Raw genomic sequence first — 11,842 nt, 5'->3', positions numbered from 1 at the left:
GTTATGTAAGATTTTAACATTTGGGTAAGCTGAGAATGGAATACAGAAATCCTTTGTAATATTTTTGCAAGTTTTTGGTAAGTCTGGACTTGTTTCAATATAAAAAAAAGAATTTTTAATTAGAAATTTCCACTTATTCTTTGCTAAAAATTTTTATTTAAATATTGAATTTTATTCAATGATTCTCTGCATTATGCTGAGAATAGTTTTTTCTTTCATCAAATAATATATTGATCTACATCATTTGATTTTTCTAGTGTGAAATAAAACTTGCACTCAGGATAAAATAGCTTCATCATTAAATATCACCTTTTTAAAACATTGCTCATTTGGTTTTTCTGTCTTGTTTGGAATTTTTGCATCTGTATTCATTAGTAAGTTTGGCTGTCATTTTCTTTTTCACCTCTTCCTGCTTGTTTTTCAGCTCCAATTTTGTAGTATCTTCATAAAATGAATTAGAAGTTTTCACTTTTCTTAGAGTATAAGTTTGTGTAAATGTTGGGATTTACTATATATAGTAACTATATATGGTTTATTGTTTTATTGATAAATATCTCTCTCCTCCCAAGCCCTATGCTTTCTGGAAGTAGTACATTTTCTGATCCCATTGATTTTTGGCTTGGTTGTGTGACTTGATCTGTCTAATGGAATGTGAGTGGATGCTATATCCAAGCAGAAGCCACAGTGTAACTGAATGGTTATGCAGGGTCTTTCTTGCTTCTGTGTCCCCTATGGTGGGGAAGATATGCAGAATAGGGTCAGCTGCTTCAGTCTGAGTCCTGGAATTAAAAGCCATATGTAGAAGACATGATTTTAATGCACAGCTGGAGAAGAGCTACAGAAAAGTTGCAGCAAGAAAAAGAACATAATGTGAACAAGAAATATACATATGCTGTGTACGACATTTCTCCTTTAAGATTGCCTGTACATAATATAACCTTTCAAAATTTCCTAATATTCTATTCCTTAAATATTTTGTAGAACTACCTGATAAAACCAGTTCAGGTAATTTTTTCATGGCAAGATTTTCAATTACTGATTAAATTTCCTTAATGGTATAAGACTATTCAGATTTTTCTATCTTTTTATAAGTTTGATAAGTGATGGAATTCTTGGAATTTCATCTATATTTTCAGGTTTATTGGTATAATTCTTTTCATACTATCTTCTTATCTTTTTAATGTCAGCAGAACTTACACCTTTTTTTCTGTTTCTTTATATTACTGATTTGAGCCATCTTTCTTTAATTTTTTCTTTCCTTTTTCAGGGAGAGAGAGGTAAATTTACCTAGACATTTGCAAATATTATTAATTTTTCAAAAAAACATCCCCCCAAAATTTAAAAAAAAATAGCTTTATTGATTTTATTAGGTAGGGCTAGTTTTAGATGACAGAAATAGGGAAACTTCAAATAATAGTGGCTTAATAAATAAAGAGGTTTATCTTTATCTCACATAAAAGTTTGAAGAGGGCTCTCTAGAGGCAGCATAGTTTTATTCATGAGGATTATAAGGAATCAAGGTCTTCCTATTACATCATTTCAACTTTGTCCTCATAGTCCAGAGCAGGGGAAATAATAATCAAGATAAGAGCAAATAGCATCTAGTAGCTCTCTTTTAAGAAAGATACTCTGCAGCTGCCACAAAGCACATACACTGACTTACCATTGAACAAAACCTAGTCCCATAACTACACCTGGTTGTAACTGTAGTTATTATTCTGGACCACCATGTGCCCACATGAATAAATTCAGTATATTACTCTGGATAAAGTGACAATTGATAATGGAGAGACATGAATAGTCTCTGCAACACTGATCTTTACCATCACACATGAGTTTCCTGATTCTGCTCTTATTCTCATTATCTTTCTTTCTACAAAAATTGAGGTTATTCTTCTTCCTCGCCTCTTTTAGTTATATAAGTATCTAATTAATATTCAAAATTGGAACATCAATATGAGATTTTATTTGCATATTATAGTCAAATATATATAATTACTCTCTAACGTCTCTCAGATATGAAAATGAAATAAATGCATAACAATAACCAAAATCATCCTTCATTTTTTCAGGTATTATGGTATGATAATTTGCTAAGCACAGGACAAAAGACTGGTCATTTCTGGAATTTAAGGAATTCTCATTTTCATTCTCCTGCCTTTCTTTTTCATTTTCCAACTTTCAAATCAACTGCATTTTAATCAAGAAAAAAAAATTTAACCAGAAAATAATGAAAATCAGAGATAATTAAAAGGACCAAAGCAGAACAAATAAAATGAACAGGCCAACCAAATAAACATGAACAATATATTGGAAAAACAAGACAAAAATTATTGATAAATACTAGAAAATGTCATGATTAGCTTCAAATAATCAAATATACTCCATTCAAAATTCAAAATAACTTGATGCATTAATAAGTAAAGGAAATCAAAGTAATAATGATATTACTGACTATCAGACATCAGAACATGTTGAATTGTCTAACATGCCCCTGTTGCTTCCTGATGACCCTGAATTGTGATACATATATCCTATGAAAAGAGACCAGTTGTGGGCCCACACAGCATTTGGAAGTCTATGAGTCATACCAAATCAGTATATCTTAGTCACATGGCTAACAGAAATCCAGAATAGCAGCCACCTCTGAAAGTCTCCTTAGTGTGTTTACTCAGACAGAAAATTAGCAAATCTCATTTACTGAAGTCATTAATATACACTCATCCAACACCTAATCAATGACCATTCTCTCTTCCTATATGAGGTACTACATCTCTTAAGCTAGAATTCTATTTCCTAAAGTACTCTACAACCTTTATCATTATTGACCAATGTAAACATTTGGTTTTATAGCCTGCAGAACATCCTGGGATCTGCACATAAAAACTTCTAAGAATTTATAAAGAGTTGATGTATTTTCTAGGGAATACTAATCAAATAGCAACTGATTTTTAGAAAAAGTAAAGAGAATCAAACCTGGAAATTATAAAAAATGTGAATTTAATTATATGTCTTGGTAATACTAGGGGAACACTATTAAAATTTGTGAGAGAAGATACTGTAAAAATTAGCCTAATTTTTAAAAATATTCTATTTATTTATTTTTTATTTATTTATTATTTATTCTAGTTAGTTATTCTATTATTTATTTATTTATTTGAGAGAGCAAGAGCAGGGAGGAGAGAGCGAAACAGGCTCCCTGACGAGCCAGAGCCCAATGTGGGACTTGGTCTTAGGATCCTGGAATCACAACCTGGACTGAAGGCAGACACTCAACTGACTGAGCCACCCAGGCGCCCCAAAAGTAGGCTAATTTTATAGCCCCCCAAAGTAGGCTAATTTCTTTTCATATCAGGAAAAATTCTTTCTCAGGACATTGGACCTGTATGCCTTGATATTTGTATTTTTCATACAGACACACGAACTAGAAAAATATATTCTTGCTGGGGCACCTTCCGTGGCTCAGTGGGTTAAAGCCTCTGCCGTTGGCTCAGGTCATGATCTCAGGGTCCTGGGATCGAGCCCCGCATTGGGCTCTCTGCTCTGTGGGGAGCCTGCTTCCCCCTCTCTCTCTGCCTGCCTCTCTGCCTACTTGTGATCTCTGTCAAATAAATAAATAAGAAATCTTTAAAAAAATATACATTCTTGCCAACCCCCATTGCCTTATGGGGGCCAACATTGCTGTTGCTGTGCCTCCCTGTCATTTCAGCCCATGGTTTTACTGCTAACATCCTCAGTTTCCTTTGTGATCTCTCATTTAAACTTCCTGAGATAGTCCAGGAGTCACATAGCCTCAAAGCTCCTTGCCCAGCCTATATACTGTACTTTCCTTATCCATATGGATCCTTATCCATGTGGATATCCAATATCCATATCCAGTTGATCACCTGTGAGCAGACCTGAGGTCATGCAGTACCTTTGAGGCAAATTATGAATAAGGACTGGCCCAGAGATGATTCGCTCATTAGAAAATGTGTTGATGGCCTCAGAAGGAAATTGTGAATGTGGTGACCATTTTGAGGTGGGACCTGCATAATGTGTGCATGTGACCAAAGGCCAAGATTCCTTAATGGAGAAGTCATTACGTGATGCAAAGGAAAGTCAAGATGGCAGTTTTCTTGTGCAGAGATCCTCATAAATAGGCACGACTCACTTGAGATAAAAAAGGACACATATTATTCTGGCTCACAGTTTTTGGGCCTAGGTACTAAGAAGAGGGAGTTTTTAGTGAACTCTGACAAAAGAGTGATATGTGCTTTCTTCCTCTGTCCACAACAGACAGTTTTTTACTCTCAGAATGTGTTGATAGTGTAATGATGAAATATAACAGTTCCTAACATCCATGTTTTTTCTCCTCTGCAGCATTGGAATAGCTTGTGGAGGAGACATAGGCTAACAAATTTTCTTTCAATTATCTTCTAGATCTAGAATAGCAATATATACATATGTCATATCTTAGACAAGAATAATTGTTTGGTAGTGACTGTCTAATGTCCTGAGCGGAGAAGAACCGTGAGGCCTTAACCAGGTTTAGTGGGTAAAGAGGTGATGATTTTTAGCAAGCATGCTAAACATGCTTAGCATGTTACATGGAGAGAGTGGCAGCATACATGTTTGATTTGACCTCCCTGATCTAGGTAGTTCCTAGTTATCTGAAAAGAGGCAGCAGCAAGTTAGCCAAAGATCATTGGATTTGGAGTCAGAGTTCTGTCTGAATGTTGATGCCATAACTTCATTTTTTTCATAGTTTATATTTTTAAAATATTAAAATATTTACTGTAACAAAGTTTTTTCAAATTTAAAATTTTTTCAATATTTAATGAGCAGCTACTACAGATCAGTTATTGTTTAGGTAATGACACAAAATGCTGAGCAAAAGAACACATAGACCCAGCCCAATAATATGAGTAAAACATTAACCAAACAATCATAAAGATAAATATATACTAAACATTAGAAAGGAGAGGTATCCAATGCCATAAAAGTTTATAGTGAGGAGATATAGGCACTTACCAACAGCACGAACTTGGGTAAGTTACTTAACCCCTCTCTGAATCTGTACAAGATAGGGCTAACAATTTGTCATAGGGATTTGTGAAAGTTAACTGACAATATAGCTACTATGTATATAATATATAGATGTATAAGTTATATTATAATGCCAACAAACACACAATTTATAGAATATATATACATCCACTGAGATATCCTATTTAGTAATGGTACATGAAACAGTATAGTAATTCTTGGAAATATATGGAGACATTTCTATTTTTTGTTGAATGTACATATTCTATATTACATCATTTAAAATCTATGTTAGTAGTCCAGGTAGACAAAGCGAACAGGTATAGTGCCAAGAAAAATAGAACTTTCACCAAGGAGAGGAAAGAATAAGCAGCTCTGATAATCACACAAAATAACTAGGTAGAAAGAGAGTCCAGTAGTGTGTTACAAGATCATGGACTAGCAAAAAATAAGAGAGCACCTTTCCTCCTGGAACGTCAGGGCTTTGTTTGACCCTACCATTGATCCATGCTATTCGAATGACACGATTAAAATATGTTATTAATGAAAAAAGTAATCTAAGAAGGGAATCTAGAAATCATAATTTACAGAACACAGTAAGAACAGGGGTACAATGGGGACGTAGTGGGGAAGGAGTTAAAGGCAGGAGCAAGCCAAGACCCTTCTCATAACCTGGGGAACCTTGCCCGTGGGAGCCTAGACTTTGGAGGCAGATATCACAGGTTCTCCTCTTAACTTTGCTAATAGTCATTTGTGTAACTGTGGGGAGATTGTAAATCTCTCTGTACCTCACATTCTCTCCGTATAAACAGGAAACATAATAGTACTTCTCTCATCAGGTTGAAAGAAATAACATAATTAAGCTACTTAGAGCAGGTCTTGGAACCCAGAAATGGTGTTTAAGCGCTAGTTGTTATTATTATTATTATTACATTTATAGAACCTTTTAGATGAAAGCACGAAAATGGGAATAAAGGGTGATATTCAGTGAGAGGTCTAAGTTGCTTTTATCTCTGATTTCTGGTCAACAGTTAAAATAAAAATTAGAGCAGTTAGGAATGTTTTCAGCTGGAAGTAACAGCCTCCCAGGAGCAGCATAAGTAACAGTGACCATAGCTTAATAAAAAAAGATATTTAATTATCTTATATGTATTAAGAATACAAGTGGCAAGGGGTTACTGATTTGATAGAGGAGCTCAAAGTATTACGAAAGACCAAGACTCCTCTTACTCTCTCATCTGCTATCCTCAGATTATTAGCTTTTCCCCTCATGATCACAAGATAGCTGCCACATCTACAAACGTAAAATCCTCTGAGTAAGGGGAATGAAGTTTTCGTTGCTGGGAGACAAACAGGTTTCCAGTCTATACAAAATTAAAATTTTGTTAAAAAGGAAAAAGAGGGTATGACTTCTTGCCAGCCAACTAACAATGTCTAACACTTCTCAGCTGTAATTTCAAAGACAATGGAAATCACTACTTCTAGCAAGTTGAAAGTATATAAAATATTTAGAGACAAAGATCTTGTGGTATCTGGATGAAAGAAGACAGAAGAGCTGTCAGTGCTTTGGGCATTTTTCACAGTGAATTTAAGTGTAATTGTGTGCATAAAAAACATAGATTTATTTTCAGAAATGCAAATGAAACACCTGGAATAACTGAAAATAATATAGCTGTGTTTCTTATATTATCACTCCCCATTGTATGTATTATAAGAATTATCAAAAATGTTTTAAACTGGTATTTATTAATTTATTTAGATTTTACTTACTTATTTGACAGAGATCACAAGTAGGCCGAGGCAGGCAGATAGAGAGGAAGGGAAGCAGGCTTCCTGCCGAGCAGAGAGCCCTATGCGGGGCTCAATCCCAGGACCCTGGAATCATGACCTGAGCTGAAGGCAGAGGCTTTAACCCACTGAGCCACCCAGGCGCCCGTTAAAATGATATTTAAACCTAGGTCCTCTAAAGAGCTGATCTTATCTTGCTATCTTCTTATAAAGCAAAATTCTGGAAAGAGTTGACTCTACTCGTCCTCTGCTCTTTTACTAATGCTGTTCTATCTTGAACAGTCTCCAGTAAGACTCTTACCAGCATTGCTCCATCTGGTCTCTTCTCATCAAGATCATTAATTCCTCCCATGCTGCCAAGTGTGACAGTCACTCAATTTCCACCTTAGATACTTTCTTAAGGTATGTTGGTCCTCTTTTACTAGATCCTTCTCACCTTCCCAGATGTTAAATGTGGAAGAGCCTCCTTAGTACTACGTTAAGACCAATCCTTTAGACCCCTTCTCATCTTTAACCACATACATTCTCTTGTTGGCACATCCAGTCTTGTTGGTTTTAAATACCATCTCTGATGCCAAACACTCCAAAAATGAAATCTCCATTCAAAACTGTTCACCTGAATCTGGAGTCATATACACCCAGCAGGCATCTGAAACTTCGTATATCCCAAATTCCGTTCCTAATCCCACTCCTCCTACCAAAACTTGCTTCCTTACATGACTTTTCCCTTAGCTCAGCATCTGATCCCACACTTTACTCAGCTGCACAGGCTTCTAAACTTTGAAATTATTCTTGACTCCTCTCATTCTTCACTGTTCCTCAGCCAATCAACTGGCGAATCCTGCAGGCTTTTTGTTCAAAGTATGTCTTGACTGTGGCCACTTGTCATCACTTTTATCTTGTCATTCTGCTCCAAACCACTGCTTCTAGTTATTGCTACACCTGGTCTCCTCACTTCTACCTTCCTTCCTGTAATCTATTTACACACAAGAGCTAAAATAATTTTTTAAATGTAAGTCAGATCAGATCATCCCTTTGCTCAAAATTTCCAATACCTTTTGTTTTCCCTCTGAGTAAAGCCCAAGCCCTTACAGAGCCTCTACCACCCTTGAGGACACAGCCCTCCACCAGCTCCCCCATCTCCTTTACCTCCACTCTGTACCATGCTCACTACATTCCACTTGCTGGTTCCCTCACACTTTCCGAGTATTGCAGACATGCTCCTGCTCCCTCTGGTTGACGTGTCCTTCCACAAGTTACCACATGACTTGTCTCTCTTTTCCTCCATGTTCCTTTTCAAATACCTCCCATCAGAGAGGGCTTCCTTAACTACCTGTTTAAAGTACTATTTCTTACTCCATCCTCTCTACTATTCCCCACAGTCACTAAAAGCAATTTATATATTTGTTTGTTGTCTGTGTCCTCCCACCAGAACATTTGCAACACAAGATCAGTGACCAAGTCTGCTGTGTTCCCTGCAGTGGCCAGAACAAGGAAGTGCCTGGACCCTAGCAGGTGTTCAAGTCTATGTGTTTAAGGTATGAGTGTATCAATGAATGGCTATTTGCTGAGTAATCATTTTTTTAAATATCTGTATAAACCTCACATAAATTTTTAGATTGCTTTCAGTCTTGTAAATTAATGTTTTCAATAGTTTCCCTTCTTTCAATCAGGTAAGAATAGTAACGTTTTGACTTATTTTTTTAATATGTGTGTATATACATATATATATCTTATATAATCTCTTATATATATCTTAAATAATATATATATATATCTTAAAGTATAAAATTTACCTTGTAAATTCCATTACCTTTTTCTGCTGTATTTTTGAGAACATTGTTTCCTATATTAGTGTCTTCGATTAACTATTGACATAAATGTTTTATTTGTTTAAAAAGAACATTGAAATAATGATGCTAAGAAAGAGATCATCTTTGCTATTTGGGCGCCATTTTCTTATAGCTCCATATTTTAATGATCTAATTGAAAATTATCCTAAGATCAAATGCTGTAATTTTTCTGAATATGCCAATTAACACTTTGAAAACATAAGGCACTTATTTCTGTTAGGCCTGACACTATTACATAATTTGTTCCTGTTTTTATGTAAAATATTTTGATGAACTTATTTTAGCACAATCTCATTAATATTGGAGACCTTATACAAATGTTAATAGTTTTAGGAACACACACATAAATGCACATGGTGATGCCTAAATATATTCATTAATAGAGGTCTTTAGAAAATGATGAAAGCATAGTTGCAGACAAAGCTTTTGTTTTCTGGCTACTAATTTCTCACACATACTAATAAAAATCACCAAAGTTAATGAAATGGGAGAGACTTTCAAAATTTTGCTTTGGAATGTCTCTCGTATCTGCCCTCCTCTCCCTACTCCCCCACCAACCTCTGTGACCTACATTTTGGCTTGTTAACTATTTTCCAATGAGAATCCTTTTTTTGATCCTAACTGAATGAATTGAAATCATTCCACAAAATGCCTACGTTTCTATTTATAGACCACACTCTCCATATATTGGGCGTCCTTCTCTCTCCCCTTCTCACTCTGCTCCAGTCCCTTTTTCTTCCTTCTTAATCCTTTGGCTTCCACATTCTTGCTATTACCCAGGATTTAGTGATTACATTCTCTGCCGGGTGTCTTTTCACATATCTCATTATTGTTTGGAAATAATATAATAATGTTTCTTCTTCTCAGTCTCTGTCCTCTGTTACTCTGCATACTTTCTTCTGATGTCACACATCAGTGTGTTAATGTGTTAATGTGTTAATGTGTGTTAATGTTAATCACACATTAACGATCATTTGATAGTTAATAGGAAATAACCATAACATTTTGGATCTCAATACTGATTTCATCCTGGTGACTAATGACAAACTGAAATTCAACATCACTGAAAAGATTATGAACGTCATTTTCCCTCTTAAGTCCCCATTCTCATTTTTCTCATCTACATTATTCATTCCCTTCTGTATTCCTCCAATTTACAAGTCTGGTGTAATTCCCTGTTTCTTCTCTCTGTCTTCAAAATTATAAGCCTATAAATTAGTAATGAATAACTGCTTATAAATAATGGAATTTCTTTAAAACTGGCTAATTTTTAGTTACAGATTTTGCTATTGTATTCCAATCAAAACAAAATTACTTAGAAGACCATAACTTCAAATAAAACACTGTAAGTTTGTAAGGAGAAATTAGTCTTATTATTATACAATCAAGGTAGGTCAATCCAAAATAAAAATTTCAAATCCTTTAGATGTCTTTTTCCTTAGCTTTAAGATCTATGGTTTCCTTTTATCTTATTAACTAGAACTTATTTTCAGATAAACTTTCATAATTACCTGTTATTTGGTTTTTAAGCTTGTTCACTAATTTCCCTCAGTTGTATAGTGTTTAGAGCTTGAAATACAGTTTATACCCCTAAAAGTGTTGAATAGCACTAGGAGATAAACAGCATCATTCTCCATATATAGATGAGTACATGGGGGCTCAGAGAAGTTGATTTTCTTGTTTATATCATGTATCTTAGAAAAGGCACCAGAACTAGAGAGCAGGTGTCCCAACCCCTGGACTTTTGCTAGCTTTGACTATCCCACAGATGTCTCTAGGTGACAGCATTCATAAAAATACACATAAAAACATTCTCTTGGTCATTCAAGGATTAAGTGTTCTACAGTGATATGACAAATAAACCAGTAATGTATTTTGTTTCTCTCTCAATATATAAGCATGTATTTGTATAGCTCCAATTTACTTTGTGGTATGCGTGATTTGAGTCTGCCTCCCTCAAATGTTTAGTAGCTGTATCTTTATATTTTGGAACAAAGAGATATTAGGGAATGTTTAGATACCCCATTGTTCAGACTAAAGTTTTTATTCTAATTTGATAATCAGATTGGATTCTATAAATTTAACACAGAAAAAAAAGATAAGCTGAAGCACCTTGGGCTAGTCATTTTACCTTGCTGGACCTCAACTTTCAACTACTCCATCTAATAAAAGGAAGGAGATAGACTTACTCATCATCACCTTCATATAAGGATGATAATAAAATCTCTAATGAAATGAGGGCTGAGCACTATGCTAAATCCTTATATTCACTATCTCATTTAATATTGACAAAAATCCCTCGAGGAGAAGACTATTATTATCTACATTTTACAGAGAGTGAAATGAAGTCTCAGAGAGTCAGTGTCCCAAGGTATGTGGTTGATGAGTGCAGGGGGATTTGGGCTTGGGCCTGTTCTATCCCGAGGTCTGTGCTCACAACTCCCAGGCATCAAGGCCTCTCCCTGCTACAACACCTCCATGATTTCTATGGTCCCCAAGAGCAACATGTTTTATTATTCTTCTATTAAACAGACTTGAAATTATTTCCTGTTTTCTCATTATCCATTGAAACATTCGGAACTTGTTTCCTTAATTATGAATCAATGTTTGTTGTTTAACTTAAACAAGTAGGCAAGGGACAAATAAATGGAAAGTCATTGGAAGTTCTTAAATTGATGTTGGATGTTGCTAAATTAAGAAAGCCCATCATTCAAGGAGCTCTTTGTTAATAAAATTTCAATTAAAGCAAAATTGCATAGTTCTACTAATAGCAACAACGAAAAATCTACTCCCAAAGGCCTTTTTCTCATTTAGAACATAACATTTGAATAACCTTTCAACTATAGATGTTTGTAATGCATGCAATTGCAAGTTCTCAATTTCTCCCCACGAGTGTTTAAAATACACCCATTTATTATTTTCAGTTAAAGAACATTAAAATTATATTAACATGTAATCTTAAAGATATCACAAATCAATAAACTAAATCAGACAATTTTCAATATGCCTAAACTGTAAGAAAACTATGTTCGCAAAAGTATTTGGGATTGTTATTTTTCTTGCTGGAATAGACACAGAGATAATAGCAAACAGAAGTAATATCTTATTGTCCTTTGTTTCTAAATAACTAAAAGATTCAGGGGCCACTAATTCTAGTAATAACTCTGAAGTCA

This window comes from Mustela erminea, chromosome 4, assembly GCF_009829155.1.
Source record: "Mustela erminea isolate mMusErm1 chromosome 4, mMusErm1.Pri, whole genome shotgun sequence".
Classification (NCBI taxonomy): Eukaryota; Metazoa; Chordata; class Mammalia; order Carnivora; family Mustelidae; genus Mustela; species Mustela erminea.
This window is presented reverse-complemented; position numbering follows the sequence as displayed.